This window comes from Triturus cristatus, chromosome 11, assembly GCF_964204655.1.
Source record: "Triturus cristatus chromosome 11, aTriCri1.1, whole genome shotgun sequence".
NCBI lineage: Eukaryota > Metazoa > Chordata > Amphibia > Caudata > Salamandridae > Triturus > Triturus cristatus.
The window spans coordinates 677,745,077-677,761,213 of NC_140594.1; positions in this window are offsets into that span (position 1 = coordinate 677,745,077).

Here is a 16,137-nt window from a genome sequence, read left to right on the forward strand (position 1 = left end):
TCTGTCCCCCAGTGGCAGCCTGTACATCAAAAAGTGCAATAACCCGCCTGATATGCTCTGTGGTACCTCGACCTGGGATAAACACATGCTTCCACGGGGAGACCAGACCACCTATGATCCTTCCCAGCCTTTTAGCCAAAACCTTTGCATGGATTTTGGTGTACGTATTGATGAGGGATATTGGACGATATGATGCAGGGCTCTCTAAGGGTTTCCCTTTTTTATGAAAAACTATAATATTAGTTTCCTTCCAGGATTTTGGAATCACCCCAGACCTCATTATACCGTTAAATAAATCCAAGAGTATCGGAAAAATCTCATTCTAAATGCATTTATATACTTCTAACGGAATACTATCGGGTCCAGCAGCCTTCCCCATAAGCAAATCCTGCAGAGCTTCAACAACCTCCCCCTTTTCAAAATCTTTCTCCGATACTTCTATATCCTGGCTACCCAGATGTGGACCTAAATCTAAGAATTCACAGCTGCCTGCACCTGCCAGGTTCTCTTCCTTATACAGATGTTGGTAGAAGCGTTTGAAAACCTTTAATATATCTTCTGCTTCTGTATAAATCCTATGCCTCTCTTGTATGTTCGTTATAATATTCTTAGTGCTTTCCTGTCTAATCCGGAGGGCTAGCAGTTTACCTGCCTGTTCTCCGGTCTCATAGAGCTTACCCCTATGCGTCTGATATTCATCAGCAGATTTTTGAGCTATCCCTTTATGTATCTCTGCTTTAATGGATATAATCTTCTGTTGGATACAGGAGATCTCTTTCCCCTGGCTTATATGCAACATGTGTTGCTCCTCTGCATCTGCTAGCTGACCCACTAATCTCTTATTTTCTTCCCGATCTTCTTTCTTCCCCCTAGCTGAAAAGCTAATCGTTTCCCCTCTGAAAGCTGACTTAAATGCATCCCATACAGTGTTTCGGGATGCACTATATCGGTTCATATTAAAATAATCCTGAGTCCACGTCCTTATATGTTCCACAAATTTAGCATTAGCTAATAGCTTCCTTTCAAACGTCCAATTTGATAGTTTTTTATTTAAAGTATCTATAGCCAGCTCCAGAATTAATGGGCTGTGGTCTGACAACGTTTTTGGGAGCTTCTCAATTGTGACATTCTGAATTTCTGATCTGGTGATCATAAAATAATCCAATTTAGTATACTTACTAAAAGGATGGGAAAAATAGGTAAACCCTGGTTTATTCGGCTTTTTACTCCCCCATACATCAATCAACCTGTGTGATTCTCTTAGTGCTTTTAATGCTCGATATACCTTGGGTTTGCGACCTGCGTAAGCAGTATTATTACCAAAATCAACCGAAATATTAAAGTCCCCGCATACTATCATAGGTCTCGGCCAATTAGTCAATTCTATTTCCAGTTCTTCAAACAATTCATTATCGTCCTGATTCGAACCATAAATTATACATAATGTATATCCCACACCCAGTTCTACTAGTGCCCATCTTCCAAGGGCATCTGACAATTGGCGCTTAATCCCCCCCAAACCTGATTTAGCCAAGATTGTAACCCCTCTAATATTAGATGTCTGGGAGGAGCAGGCCAACAAGTCAAATCCTCTGATGTTTAATAAGTATCTTTTTGCCCACGGTAAATGGGTCTCCTGTAAACATACAAAATCTAGATAAGTCGACCGAACAAACTGCCCTATCCGTTGCCTTTTCCTCCATTCATTCAGGCCCCCAATATTCACTGTACCTATCCTAAGCCTCTCCATTTTCCTCTGCAGGATGACCACACCCCATTTGGTTCGAACCAGTCATCTGTTTTATATACCAAACCTGATTCCAAATTACAGTATAATACCAGGTATTTCTTTTCTCCCCTCCACCAAGCACCCCCCAACACACCCCAACCCCCCAACCCCAGCACCCCCAACCCAACCCAATATCTCCCTCCCCAACACCAAACGCTCCCTCCACCCTGTTGAAGCGCTCAGACCTTGGTCTGTGCATGTGATGTATACAGCACTAGCGGCCTGGTGTGAGAAGTTGGCCTGGCATATGCTGGTCACTAGTTATAGTGGCCACCTTGCACCAGTCCAATTCGACTCTTATGGTAGATAGGTTTAAGACAACCTTTTAAATAAAGCTATCCTAGTGGTAGCTGTGGAGAGCAGCCTTCAGGCTAAGTGTCTGAGGAATGTAAAGCAGCTTGTTGTACCTTATAATCTCTTGAATTACCAAATGAAAAGGACACCACACAGGTATATATATCAAATATATATGTATTTATTTCTAGATACACTCTACTAATCTCTTTATGAGATTAGAACCCAGATACACCTTCAAAAGTCAACAGTTCTCAATAAATTAAGCACAAATATGGCTGTAGCCCTTGGGGCGTACCAGACCATATACTAAGAAAATAGTTTAACAAAGTCGACTTGCAAAATGACAAAGCCTAGGGCCTTGGGAATCGCTGGGGCTTCACTACTGCAGTGTTAGCAGGTAAGTAAAAAGCCCACGGGAGACGCGTGCAGTGTCTAAACACAGCCACGGGTTTCATATAGGTTACAATGGAGCAAGTCGCGGTTTGTATTTTAAAGTTTTAGGGCACTTCGGAGAAGTCAACAAGCAGGCCACTTACAGGGTAAGTATTTCAAGGGCCAACACACACTTGGGCACCAGAGTGCACGAGTTACCTCACCCAGGGAAGCCGGGTGCATAGGTGTCTTTTGGTGTCGACCCGCAATGCTGTTTTCAATGGAGACCAATGAAGACTTGCTGCTTGAGACGACTGAAGAGGTGTCCGCTGGAATCCGAAGCTGGATTGAAGATGAAGAGGACCTGAAAATTGAGCGGACAGTGTTCAAAGTCACTTGCCAGTGACCGGTGGCCAGCAGGATGGATGACCACTGATGTTGCGTCGTTTCATGTCATCGATGGTGTTTTGTCTCTTTGCTCACGAGGTCCAGGAGAGATTGACGGTGACTAGCAGCTGGATCCGGAGTGTCCCATGATGTCTACAGCTGATGACGGTGTCGGCAACCAAATTGGAGCCAACAAGCCTTGGCAACTGCAAGTCTCATGTAAACTGAAGATAGTCGGTGATGCAGACCAGCAAGGTCTGATGGACTTACCCAGCAAGGATAAGTGAGGGCAGGCCAGGTGCAACCAGGAAAGCCCTTGAAGTTGATGAGAAAGTCTTCGGGTGAGTCACTAGCCAATGGGCAAGTAACCGCAAAGACGCCATTGCAGGAAAAGTTTCACAGGAGCCCACGGTCACTTGGGACGGGGTAGGCTGCTGATTTTTGAAACCAGATCTGCTAGGGACTTGGACTAAAGATGGTCCAAAGCACAAGTTCATAGATTGTTGTTTAGGGTTTGCACTCAAAATCAGGGCATGGTTCCCTGGTATTGCTGTTCCTCGTCACTTGTGGGGTCCAGATGCCACAGCTTCACTGGGGACACAAAATGGCCATCGAGAAGTCAGGAAATCAACTTCAGGGGACACAGGGACTTCGGACTCCGGCGGGAGCAGTGAAGTTTGCAACCGTCGATTGAAGTTACAGGTGCCTGCCAAGCAGGGGAGTCACTCCTTGACGCCAAGGGAGATTCTTCAGTCTTCCAGAGATAGTGGAATGTTGAAGGGCCAGGATTCTTCTTTGTAGAGCGTCGTCCAGGGTAATCTGAATTGCATTGGCAATGCTTGGTATCTTATAGTGAAGATAGGGGAGGGACTAGCTCTATGACCACTCCGCTAGGAGGGTCAGGGTAGTGGGTGGTTACATCCACTTCCCTTTGTCCAGTTCCACGCCAGAGCAGGGGCAGGTAGCCCCTGAACCGGTTTGAGCTGGCATATGCACAGAGGAGCCTACTGCTCCCCCAGTGCAGGACTTCAAAGCACTCTAAGAGTGCACCCACCCAGCTCCAATACACTAAATCCTGTCAGGGAGGTGGTGACACCTCCCTGTGACAGGATACCTTTTGTTGGGCTTCCTCCACTGCGAGTTTCGGTCAGCAGCAGGAGGGCAGCCCAGTGTCTGTGCTGGTGGCATCCATTTGGTGATGCCAGGGCTCTAGAAGATTTCTACCGTTTAGTACAGTGGGTACATGTCGTCCCCTCTAGATGGGTGGGATCATACTCCCACACCAGTTACTGGTGTGGGGGTATCATTCCAAATTGTTTGACACCAAACACGACATGTTTTGATGCAGTCATTCCAAAGTTAGCATTTACCGCGAGGTTATAATGCACTTAAGAGTATATGGTTTAACCGCATCCACAAACAGCAGCAGAGAATAGACTCTGCCAGCTGCAGAGGGGTCCTGCTCACTCAGAAGTACCCCCTCACATAGTAAACCAAGCACCCTGCCCTCAGGATTGTTAGGGCTTGCAATAGGGGTGGCTGATAGGTTTATATGTGTGTGTATGGTGAGATATAGAAACCTATACCTCAGTGAGAAGTGCTAACACTACCTCACACAGGCTGCAGTAGCAGGCCTGTGGTGTCAGATTGTGAATGCTTCCCAGGGGTGGCATAATACATGCTGCAGCCCCTGGTATGCCTGTGAAGTACCAATGCCCTAGGTACCTAAGGTACCATATACTAGGGGCTCATAAGGTACCACAGTATCCAATCACTAGTGCATCTAATATGCACACCAAGTTGTTTAGAGAGATCAGTGAGACTGGGGCCCTGATTAGCAGGGACCCAGCCAGACTATAGCCAGAAACCAGTGTATACATCAGAAAAAAAGTGGGGGCAACATAAGTGCAAATCCTACTCTCCTACCCCCCCCCCCCCCAAACTCAGGGACATTAAACTAACCTTGACCAGTTGAGTCTTCATGTTCTAAGTGGAAATACCTTGAGAGTCCCAGGTCTATGTTCCACTGTATAGTCCATCCCCTGTAGGGAAATGGACCACCTGAGCAGTTTAGGATTTTCACCTTTCATCTGTTTGAGCCAGAGGAGGGGCTTATGGTCAGTCTGAACTATGAAGTGAGTGCCAAACAAGTATGGCCTCAGCTTCTTCAGGGCCCACACCACAGCAAAGGCCTCCCTCTCTATAGCTGACCAACGTTTCTCTCTAGGGGTCAGCCTTCTGCTTATGAAAGCTACTGGCTGGTGTTGACCTTCATCATTAAGTTGAGACAGTACAGCTCCCACACCCAGCTCTGAAGCATCTGTTTGGACAATGAACTTCTTTTTGTAATGTGGACTCTGTAAGATGGGGGCAGTGCACATTGCCTGCTTGAGGTCATCAAATGCCTTTTGACAGCTAGCTGTCCACTGAACCTTTTTTGGCATTTTCTTGGAGGTCAGATCATTTAAGGGGGTCACTATAGATCCATATCCCTTAACAAACCTCGTGTAATACACAGTCAGGCCCAAGAAGGCTCTCACCTGTGTCTGGGTGGTTGGAGCTACCCATTCCATTATGGTCTGGATCTTGCTCTGCAATGGTTGAACCTGGCCTCCACCTACAAGGTGGCCCAGGTACACAACCTGACTCTGCCCTATCTGGCACTTAGTGGCCTTGCTAGTGAGGCCTGCTTTCTGCAGGGCCTCCAGTACATTCCTGAGGTGGACCAGGTGATCCTGCCAGGTGGAACTAAAGACAGCAATATCATCAAGATAGGCTGAGCAATAGGTTTCCATACCAGTCAGAACGTTATTCACCAACCTCTGAAATGTGGCAGGAGGGCATTACCACAAAGTGATAGTGCCCACCAGGGGTCGAAAATGCTGTTTTAGCCTTGGCATCATCAGCTAACTTGATTTGCCAATAGCCAGCTGTAAGGTCAAATGTACTGAGATACTTGGCTGAGGCCAAAGTGTCTATTAGTTCATCTGCCCTTGGTATTGGGTAGGCATCAGTCCTGGTGACTGCATTGAGGCCCCTGTAGTCAACACAAGACCTCATCTCTTTCTTACCACCCTGGGTGTGAGGTTTTGGGACAAGGACTACTGAGCTAGCCCAAAGGCTATCTGAGGGCTCAATAACACCTAGCTCCAACATTTTCTGGACTTCAGTCCTGATACAATCCCTGACATGGTCAGGTTACCTGTAGATTTTACTCTTTACAGGCAGACAGTCTCCAGTGTCTACCTCATGGGTGCACCAGGAAGTCTGACTTGGGGTCAGCCTAAACATATGTCTAAACTGATGTAGCACTTGTCTACATTCAGTTTGTTGATGTTCAGTGAGGCTGCTTGCCAAAGCAACACCATCAACTGACCCATCATCAGGGTTCTGTGAGAGCAGGTCAGGGAGAGGGTCACTCTCCTCCTCCTGGTCCTCATCAGTTGCCATGAGCAAGGCCCTGTCCACATATGCCTTAAGTCTGTTGACATGGAGCACCCTAAGGGGGCTCCTGGGAGTGCCAAGATCTACCACGTAGGTGACCTCCCTTTTTCTCAACAATTGTATGTGGGCCACTCCATTTGTCCTGGAGAGCTGCTGGGGCCACAGGCTCCAACACCCACACTTTCTGGCCTGGCTGGTAAACAGTCAGGACAGCCTTTTGGTCATGCCAAGCTTTTGTAGTTCTTGGCTTGCCTCAAGGTTTTTAGTGGCCTTCTTCATATACTCTGCCATCCTGGAGCGGAGACCAAGTACATAGTCCATCACATCCTGTTTGGGAGGTTTGAGAGGTAACTCCCATCCCTCCTTCACCAGACATAATGGTCCTCTAACAGGGTGCCCAAAAGGAAGTTTAAAAGGGCTGTAGCCAACCCCCTTCTGTGGAACCTCCCTGTATGCAAACAGAAGGCAGGGACGTAAAAGGTCTCATTTTCGCCTAAGCTTTTCTGGGAGGGCTTTAATCATTCCCTTTAGGGTTTTGTTGAATCTCTCAACTAACCCATTGCATTGTGGATGATAGGGAGTAGTGAATTTGTAGTTTACACCACACTCCTTCCACATTACAGTTAGATATCCTGACATAAAGTTAGAACTTCTGTCAGAGATGACCTCCTTAGGGAAACCCACTCTGGAGAAAACTCCAATGAGGGCTCTTGCTACCACAGGGGCTGTGGTAGTCCTTAGGGGTATAGCTTCTGGATACCTGGTGGCATGATCCACTACCACCAGTATAAACCTGTGCCCAGATGCAGTTGGTGGGTCAAGGGGACCAACAATGTCAATCCCTACTCTTTCAAAGGGAACCCCCACCACAGGTAGTGGTATCAGGGGGGCCTTTGTGGTGCCACCTGTGTTGCCACTGGCTTGACAAGTGACACAGGAGCGACAAAACTCCTTGGTGTCCTCAGACATGTGTGGCCAATGAAAATGTGGTACAAGCCTGTCCCAGGTCTTGTTTTGGCCCAAGTGTCCTGCCAATGAGATGTCATGTGCTAGGGTCAAGAGGAAACCCCTAAACATCTGAGGAATTACCAACCTCCTGGTGGCTCCAGGGGTAGGATCTCTAGCCTCAGAATATAGGAGCCCCTCATCCCAATAAACCTTATGGGACCAGCTAGCACTCCCAGCAGCCTCAGCAGCAGCCTGCTGTCTGAGGGGTTCAAGTGTGGGGCAGCACTGTTGCTCTTTGCTCAGATCTTGCCTGGAAGGTCCCCCTGCCCCCAAGAACTCAACCTGACCAGGCTCAAGTTCCTCTGGGGCAGTTCCTTCTTCAGGCTCTGCTTCTCCTCCCTCAGGAGGGGAATCTGAGATCTGAGACAGAGCGGAGGTCCCAGCCTTAACTCTACTGCTCCTCCTCTTGGGTAGTATCTGGTCCATAGTTTCAGGATCCAGAGGTGGTTCAGCTTTATGCATTTTGGCTTGTGACCTGGTCACAGCAAATACCTCCGCAGGTATGTCCAACATCTCAGCATGAGTCCATAATTCTACTTCAGACCAGGCTGAAGTCTCCAGATCATTGCCCAACAGACATTCGACAGGGAGGTCTGCACTGACTACTACCTTTTTGAGGCCAGTTACCCCTCCCTAGGAGAAATTCACAACTGCCAGGCTATGGTTGGTCCTGGTGTTGCTTGCATTGGTTACCTGGTACATTTCACCCAGGATGATCTGTGTAGGGTCCACTAGGCCCTCTGCCACCATGGTGACACTAGCACCTGTGTTCCTAAATGCCAAAGCCTGTTTGCCATTTATGATAGGCTGCTGTTTGTACTTGCCCAGATTACTGGGGCTCACTAGGAAGGACATATCAAGGTCTCCCTCACAAACTAGCAATGCCTGTGTTGGTACTCTGATTAGGCCAGAGTCCACATCAGAACCCAGGGTCAACCCTACTACACCATTATTCTGAGTATTACCTCCACCAATGACTGCACTAGGCGGAACAGTTGCCTTAGGGGCTGGAGTGGTGGTGGTTTGGTCTTTGAACTTTGTACTGTCAGAAGTCCAGTGCCCTTTCTGTCTACAGAATTTGCACCAGGGCTTCTTTTGGCCTTTTCCCTTTGCAGATTGTGACTCCCCACTAGATGCAGATTTTTGGGGCCCTTGTGAAGACTTTTGGTCTTTAGATTTATCCCCAACTTTATCAGAGCCTTTAGGATCTTGCTTCTTAGTGTCACCACCTTGGTTCTGGTTTTTCTGCCTCACCCTGGTTCTGACCCATTTGTCTGCCTTCTTTGGCAATTCTTGGGGAGAGGTCAGATCAGAGTCCACCAGGTACTGATGCAACAACTGGTTCTGGCAATTATTAAGGATCTGTACTCTCATTATAAGATTATACAATCCCTTAAAGTCAGTTACTCTACTACCAACCAGCCAACCTTCTAGAGTCTTGGTTGCACAATCAACAAAGTCAGTCCAATCCTGAATCTGTGCTTTCTGGGTGTCTCTGAACTTCAACCTGTACTGTTCAGTGGTTAAGCCAAACCCATCTATCAAAGCACTCTTCAGGGCTTCATAATCATTAACATCCTCTTCTCTAACAGTGAGGAGCTTGTCTCTACCTTTATCTGAAAAGGAGAGCCACAAGATTGCTGCCCACTGTGTCTGGGGGACCTGTTGAACTTTACAGGCCCTCTCCATAGCAGTTATCCATTTGTGGATATCATCCCCACTCTGGTAGGGAGGAAGAACCTTGGACAGGTTCCTATGGTCTGGAATGTAATCTCTGCCTCTAGGGACACTGTTGCTGCCACCAGGGGTATCTAACCCCTCCTTCTTAGAAGCTCTTTGGAGCTCAAAGGCTTCCCTATCTAAGGCCAATTGCTTGGTTCTGAGGGCAAGCCTAGCTTCCTAATACTGGAGCATCTTGAACCTTCTGTCAGAGGAGGTCTCCCTGGGATAGGTGGAGTTCCTCTGTTGAACAAAGTCTCTTCCAGAGTGGTATGAATGGTCAGATTCTCTTGAAGGGGACCTAGTCCTATCTCCCACTTTGTCGGTTCTCTTAAGGAGAATTCCTCTGTTCTGTTCAGACCTTTCTGGGTCTGACCCTTCAATCACAGACTCCAGGTCATCTTGATTTTCATCATCAGACCTAGAGCCTATGGCTGACCCACTCCCTGATGCAGACCCACTAGCTCCTAGAGCTTGTTTCAGGTCATCTGCTACTAACAGATCTATCAGGTGTTGTGAGGAGGGACTCCTGCCCACCCTCAGTTGTCTTTCAAAGCATAAGGCCTTCAGGTCAGTGTAGGCTATGTCTTTGTACTGAGATGGGGTGGACCCACTGGCTCCACCTTGGAGAGACATACTAGTGTTGTGCAGTGTTGTACTACCTACACTAGTTGAGGCCTACTGAACCTAGCTTGAGCTGTAGCAAGGGTGTGCTTATCCCTTCACAAACAGCTCTAAGTTCAGTAGAACGTATTGATACTAGCTTGACTTTATATGTACCTTGAGTACCTTTAGTGGTTTTCAGTTAGTAATTCAAATAGAGATTTTCTGGTAAAACAATGGCAAGCTGGAATCCCACACGCTGCCCACCAATGTGAGAAGTTGGCCTGGCATATGCTGGTCACTAGTTATAGTGGCCACCTTGTACCAGTCCATTTCGACTCTTATGGTAGATAGGTTTAAGACAACCTTTTAAAGAAAGCTATCCTAGTGGTAGCCGTGGAGAGCAGCCTTCAGGCTAAGTCTCTGAGGAATGTAAAGCAGCTTGTTTTACCTTATAATCTCTTGAATTACCAAATGAAAAGGACACCACACAGGTATATATATCAAATATATATGTATTTATTTCTAGATACACTCTACTAATCTCTTTATGAGATTAGAACCCAGATACACATTCAAATGTCAACAGTTCTCAATAAATTAAGCACAAATATGGCTGTAGCCCTTGGGGCGTACCAGACCATAACTAAGAAAATGGTTTAACAAAGTCGACTTGCAAAATGACAAAGCCTAGGGCTTTGGGAATCGCTGGGGCTTCACTACTGCAGTGTTAGCAGGTAAGTAACAAGCCCACGGGAGACGCGTGCAGTGTCTAAACACAGCCGCGGGGTTTCCTATAGGTTACAATGGAGCAAGTCGCGGTTTGTATTTTAAAGTTTTAGGGCACTTCGGAGAAGTCAACAAGCAAGCCACTTACAGGGTAAGTATTTCGAGGGCCAACACACACTTGGGCACCGGAGTGCACGAGTTACCTCACCCAGGGAAGCCGGGTGCATAGGTGTCTTTTGGTGTCGGGTCGCGATGCTGTTTTCAATGGAGACCAATGACAACTTGCTGCTTGAGACGACTGAAGAGGTGTCCGCTGGAATCTGAAGGTGGATTGAAGATGAAGAGGACCTCAAAATTGAGGGGGCAGTGTTCAAAGTCACTTGTCAGTGACCGGTGGCCAGCAGGATGGAAGACCACTGATGTAGCGTCGATGGTGATTTGTCTCTTCGCTCACGAGGTCCAGGAGGGATTGACGATGACCAGCAGCTGGATCAATAGTGTCCCACAACGTCTGCAGTTGATGACAGTGACGGCAACCAGATAGGAGCCAACAAGCCTTGGTAACTGCAAGTCTTGTGTGAACTAAAGATAGTCGGTGATGCAGACCAGCAAGGTCTGATGGACTTACCCAGCAAGGGTAAGTGAGGGCAGGCCCAGAGCAACCAGGAGAGCCCTTGAAGTTGATGAGAAAGTCTTCAGGTGAGTCACTAGCCAATGGGTAAGTAACCGCGAAGACGCCTTTGCAGGAAAAGTTTCACAGGAGCCCATGGTCACTCGGGATGGGTAGGCTGCTGATTTTCGGAACCAGACCTGATAGGGACTTGGACTACAGATGGTCCAAAGCACATGTTCATAGAACGTTGTTTAGGGTTTGCACTTGAAATCAGTGCACGGTTCCCTGGTTTTGCTGTTCCTCGTCACTCGTGGGGTCCAGATGCCACAGCTTCGCTGGGGACTCAAAATGGCCATCGAGAAGTCAGGAAATCTACTTCAGGGGACACAGGGACTTCGGACTTCGGCGGGAGCAGTGAAGTTTGCAACCGTCGATTGAAGTTACAGGTGCCTGCCAAGCAGGGGAGTCACTCCTTGACTCCAAGGGAGATTCTTCAGTCTTCCAGAGATAGTGGAACGTCGAAGGGCCAGGATTCTTCTTTGTAGAGCGTCGTCCAGGGTAAACTGAATTGCATTGGCAATGCTTGGTATCTTATAGTGAAGATAGGGGAGGGACTAGCTCTATGACAACTCCTCTAGGAGGGTCAGGGTAGTGGGTGGTTACACCCACTTCCCTTTGTCCAGTTTCGCGCCAGAGCAGGGACAGGTAGCCCCTGAACCGGTTTGAGCTGGCATATGCACAGAGGAGCCTACTGCTCCCCCAGTGCAGGACTTCAAAGCACTCTAAGAGTGCACCCACCCAGCTCCAATACACTAAATCCTGTCTGGGAGGTGGTGACACCTCCCCGTGACAGGATACCTTTTGTTGGGCTTCCTCCACTGCGAGTTTCGGTCAGCAGCAGGAGGGCAGCCCAGTGTCTGTGCTGGTGGCATCCATTTTGTGATGCCAGGGCTCTAGAAGATTTCTACCGTTTAGTACAGTGGGTACATGTCGTCCCCTCTAGAAGGGTGGGATCATACTCCCACACCAGTTACAGGTGTGGGGGTATGATTCCAAGTTGTTTGACACCAAACACGACATGTTTTGATGCAGTCATTCCAAAGTTAGCATTTACCGTGAGGTTATAATGCACTTAAGAGTAAATGGTTTAACCGCATCCACAAACAGCAGCAGAGAATAGACTCTGCCAGCTTCAGAGGGGTCCTGCTCATGCAGAAGCACCCCCTCACATAGTAAACCAAGCACCCTGCCCTCAGGATTGTTAGGGCCTGCAATAGGGGTGGCTGATAGGTTTATATGTGTGTGTATGGTGAGATATAGGAACCTATACCTCAGTGAGGAGTGCTAACACTACCTCACACAGGCTGCCGTAGCAGGCCTGTGGTGTCAGATTGTGAATGCTTCCCAGGGGTGGCATAATACATGCTGCAGCCCCTGGTAGGCCTGTGAAGTACCAATGCCCTAGGTACCTAAGGTACCATATACTAGGGGCTCATAAGGTACCACAGTATCCAATCACTAGTGCATCTAATATGCACACCAAGTTGTTTAGAGAGATCAGTGAGACTGGGGCCCTGATTAGCAGGGACCCAGCCAGACTATAGCCAGAAACCAGTGTATACATCAGAAAAAAAGTGGGGGCAACATAAGTGCAGATCCTACTCTCCTACACCTGGGACCTTCTAAATCAATCACTAATAAATTTGTGCCACCCCATAATCCAATCTCATCAAATAACAAATATAAGGGTCAGGAAACGCGAACCATATCCATTATATAATTTTAAATCTACCCAGGATCGCTCTCCACCCATCCCAACTGTAAATCATTAATCCTACATGTCCAGTGTCCTGTGTTATTACGGGTCATCTTTATTTGTCCAAAGCATCCAAATATTCTCTTGCTTTTATTTCCGATGCAAAATACCGGGTGTGTCCCTCGTGGATCACCTTAAATTGCGCAGGATTAATAAAATAAATCTGAATATTCTTCTCCTGAAAAGGCTTTAGTAACTGCCTCAGCCTCCAGCGTCTCTCTACAGTTGAGTGACAGAAATCTGGCTGAACGAAAAATGAAATCCCCCTACTTGATCTCTTTGCTTCCGGTCTGGCCTTCTCTGAAATTGCCTGTCGAAGAAGGAAATTGCCGAAGAATACAAGAATTGCCCGTGGTTTATCCCCCTCTTTAGGTTGAGCTCGTAGCTTAAACGGGGTGCGGTGTGCTCTTTGAATCTCAGCTGTCCAATTCCATTCCGACATCTCCCGAAAGGCCGATTTAAAAAGATCAATTACATGTGTCCTGGTATCATACCCTTCCACCCCCTCAGGGACCCCCAGTACACTGAGGTTATTCCTCCTTTGCCTGTTCTCAAATTCTTCCAGCTTCCACTGGATATCCTTGATTTGAGAGCCTTGAGCCACCGGCTGGGTTGATGCAAACCATCAACCAAACCCATCTATCAAAGCACTCTTCAGGGCTTCATAATCATTAACATCCTCTTCTCTAACAGTGAGGAGCTTGTCTCTACCTTTATCTGAAAAGGAGAGCCACAAGATTGCTGCCCACTGTGTCTGGGGGACCTGTTGAACTTTACAGGCCCTCTCCATAGCAGTTATCCATTTGTGGATATCATCCCCACTCTGGTAGGGAGGAACAACCTTGGACAGGTTCCTATGGTCTGGAATGTAATCTCTGCCTCTAGGGACACTGTTGCTGCCACCAGGGGTATCTAACCCCTCCTTCTTAGAAGCTCTTTGGAGCTCAAAGGCTTCCCTATCTAAGGCCAATTGCTTGGTTCTGAGGGCAAGCCTAGCTTCCTAATACTGGAGCATCTTCAACCTTCTGTCAGAGGAGGTCTCCCTGGGATAGGTGGAGTTCCTCTGTTGAACAAAGTCTCTTCCAGAGTGGTATGAATGGTCAGATTCTCTTGAAGGGGACCTAGTCCTATCTCCCACTTTGTCGGTTCTCTTAAGGAGAATTCCTCTGTTCTGTTCAGACCTTTCTGGGTCTGACCCTTCAATCACAGACTTCAGGTCATCTTGATTTTCATCATCAGACCTAGAGCCTATGGCTGACCCACTCCCTGATGCAGACCCACTAGCTCCTAGAGCTTGTTTCAGGTCATCTGCTACTAACAGATCTATCAGGTGTTGTGAGGAGGGACTCCTGCCCACCCTCAGTTGTCTTTCAAAGCATAAGGCCTTCAGGTCAGTGTAGGCTATGTCTTTGTACTGAGATGGGGTGGACCCACTGGCTCCACCTTGGAGAGACATACTAGTGTTGTGCAGTGTTGTACTACCTACACTAGTTGAGGCCTACTGAACCTAGCTTGAGCTGTAGCAAGGGTGTGCTTATCCCTTCACAAACAGCTCTAAGTTCAGTAGAACGTATTGATACTAGCTTGACTTTATATGTACCTTGAGTACCTTTAGTGGTTTTCAGTTAGTAATTCAAATAGAGATTTTCTGGTAAAACAATGGCAAGCTGGAATCCCACACGCTGCCCACCAATGTGAGAAGTTGGCCTGGCATATGCTGGTCACTAGTTATAGTGGCCACCTTGTACCAGTCCATTTCGACTCTTATGGTAGATAGGTTTAAGACAACCTTTTAAAGAAAGCTATCCTAGTGGTAGCCGTGGAGAGCAGCCTTCAGGCTAAGTCTCTGAGGAATGTAAAGCAGCTTGTTTTACCTTATAATCTCTTGAATTACCAAATGAAAAGGACACCACACAGGTATATATATCAAATATATATGTATTTATTTCTAGATACACTCTACTAATCTCTTTATGAGATTAGAACCCAGATACACATTCAAATGTCAACAGTTCTCAATAAATTAAGCACAAATATGGCTGTAGCCCTTGGGGCGTACCAGACCATAACTAAGAAAATGGTTTAACAAAGTCGACTTGCAAAATGACAAAGCCTAGGGCTTTGGGAATCGCTGGGGCTTCACTACTGCAGTGTTAGCAGGTAAGTAACAAGCCCACGGGAGACGCGTGCAGTGTCTAAACACAGCCGCGGGGTTTCCTATAGGTTACAATGGAGCAAGTCGCGGTTTGTATTTTAAAGTTTTAGGGCACTTCGGAGAAGTCAACAAGCAAGCCACTTACAGGGTAAGTATTTCGAGGGCCAACACACACTTGGGCACCGGAGTGCACGAGTTACCTCACCCAGGGAAGCCGGGTGCATAGGTGTCTTTTGGTGTCGGGTCGCGATGCTGTTTTCAATGGAGACCAATGACAACTTGCTGCTTGAGACGACTGAAGAGGTGTCCGCTGGAATCTGAAGGTGGATTGAAGATGAAGAGGACCTCAAAATTGAGGGGGCAGTGTTCAAAGTCACTTGTCAGTGACCGGTGGCCAGCAGGATGGAAGACCACTGATGTAGCGTCGTTTCAGGTCGTCGATGGTGATTTGTCTCTTCGCTCACGAGGTCCAGGAGGGATTGACGATGACCAGCAGCTGGATCAATAGTGTCCCACAACGTCTGCAGTTGATGACAGTGACGGCAACCAGATAGGAGCCAACAAGCCTTGGTAACTGCAAGTCTTGTGTGAACTAAAGATAGTCGGTGATGCAGACCAGCAAGGTCTGATGGACTTACCCAGCAAGGGTAAGTGAGGGCAGGCCCAGAGCAACCAGGAGAGCCCTTGAAGTTGATGAGAAAGTCTTCAGGTGAGTCACTAGCCAATGGGTAAGTAACCGCGAAGACGCCTTTGCAGGAAAAGTTTCACAGGAGCCCATGGTCACTCGGGATGGGTAGGCTGCTGATTTTCGGAACCAGACCTGATAGGGACTTGGACTACAGATGGTCCAAAGCACATGTTCATAGAACGTTGTTTAGGGTTTGCACTTGAAATCAGTGCACGGTTCCCTGGTTTTGCTGTTCCTCGTCACTCGTGGGGTCCAGATGCCACAGCTTCGCTGGGGACACAAAATGGCCATCGAGAAGTCAGGAAATCTACTTCAGGGGACACAGGGACTTCGGACTCCGGCGGGAGCAGTGAAGTTTGCAACCGTCGATTGAAGTTACAGGTGCCTGCCAAGCAGGGGAGTCACTCCTTGACTCCAAGGGAGATTCTTCAGTCTTCCAGAGATAGTGGAACGTCGAAGGGCCAGGATTCTTCTTTGTAGAGCGTCGTCCAGGGTAAACTGAATTGCATTGGCAATG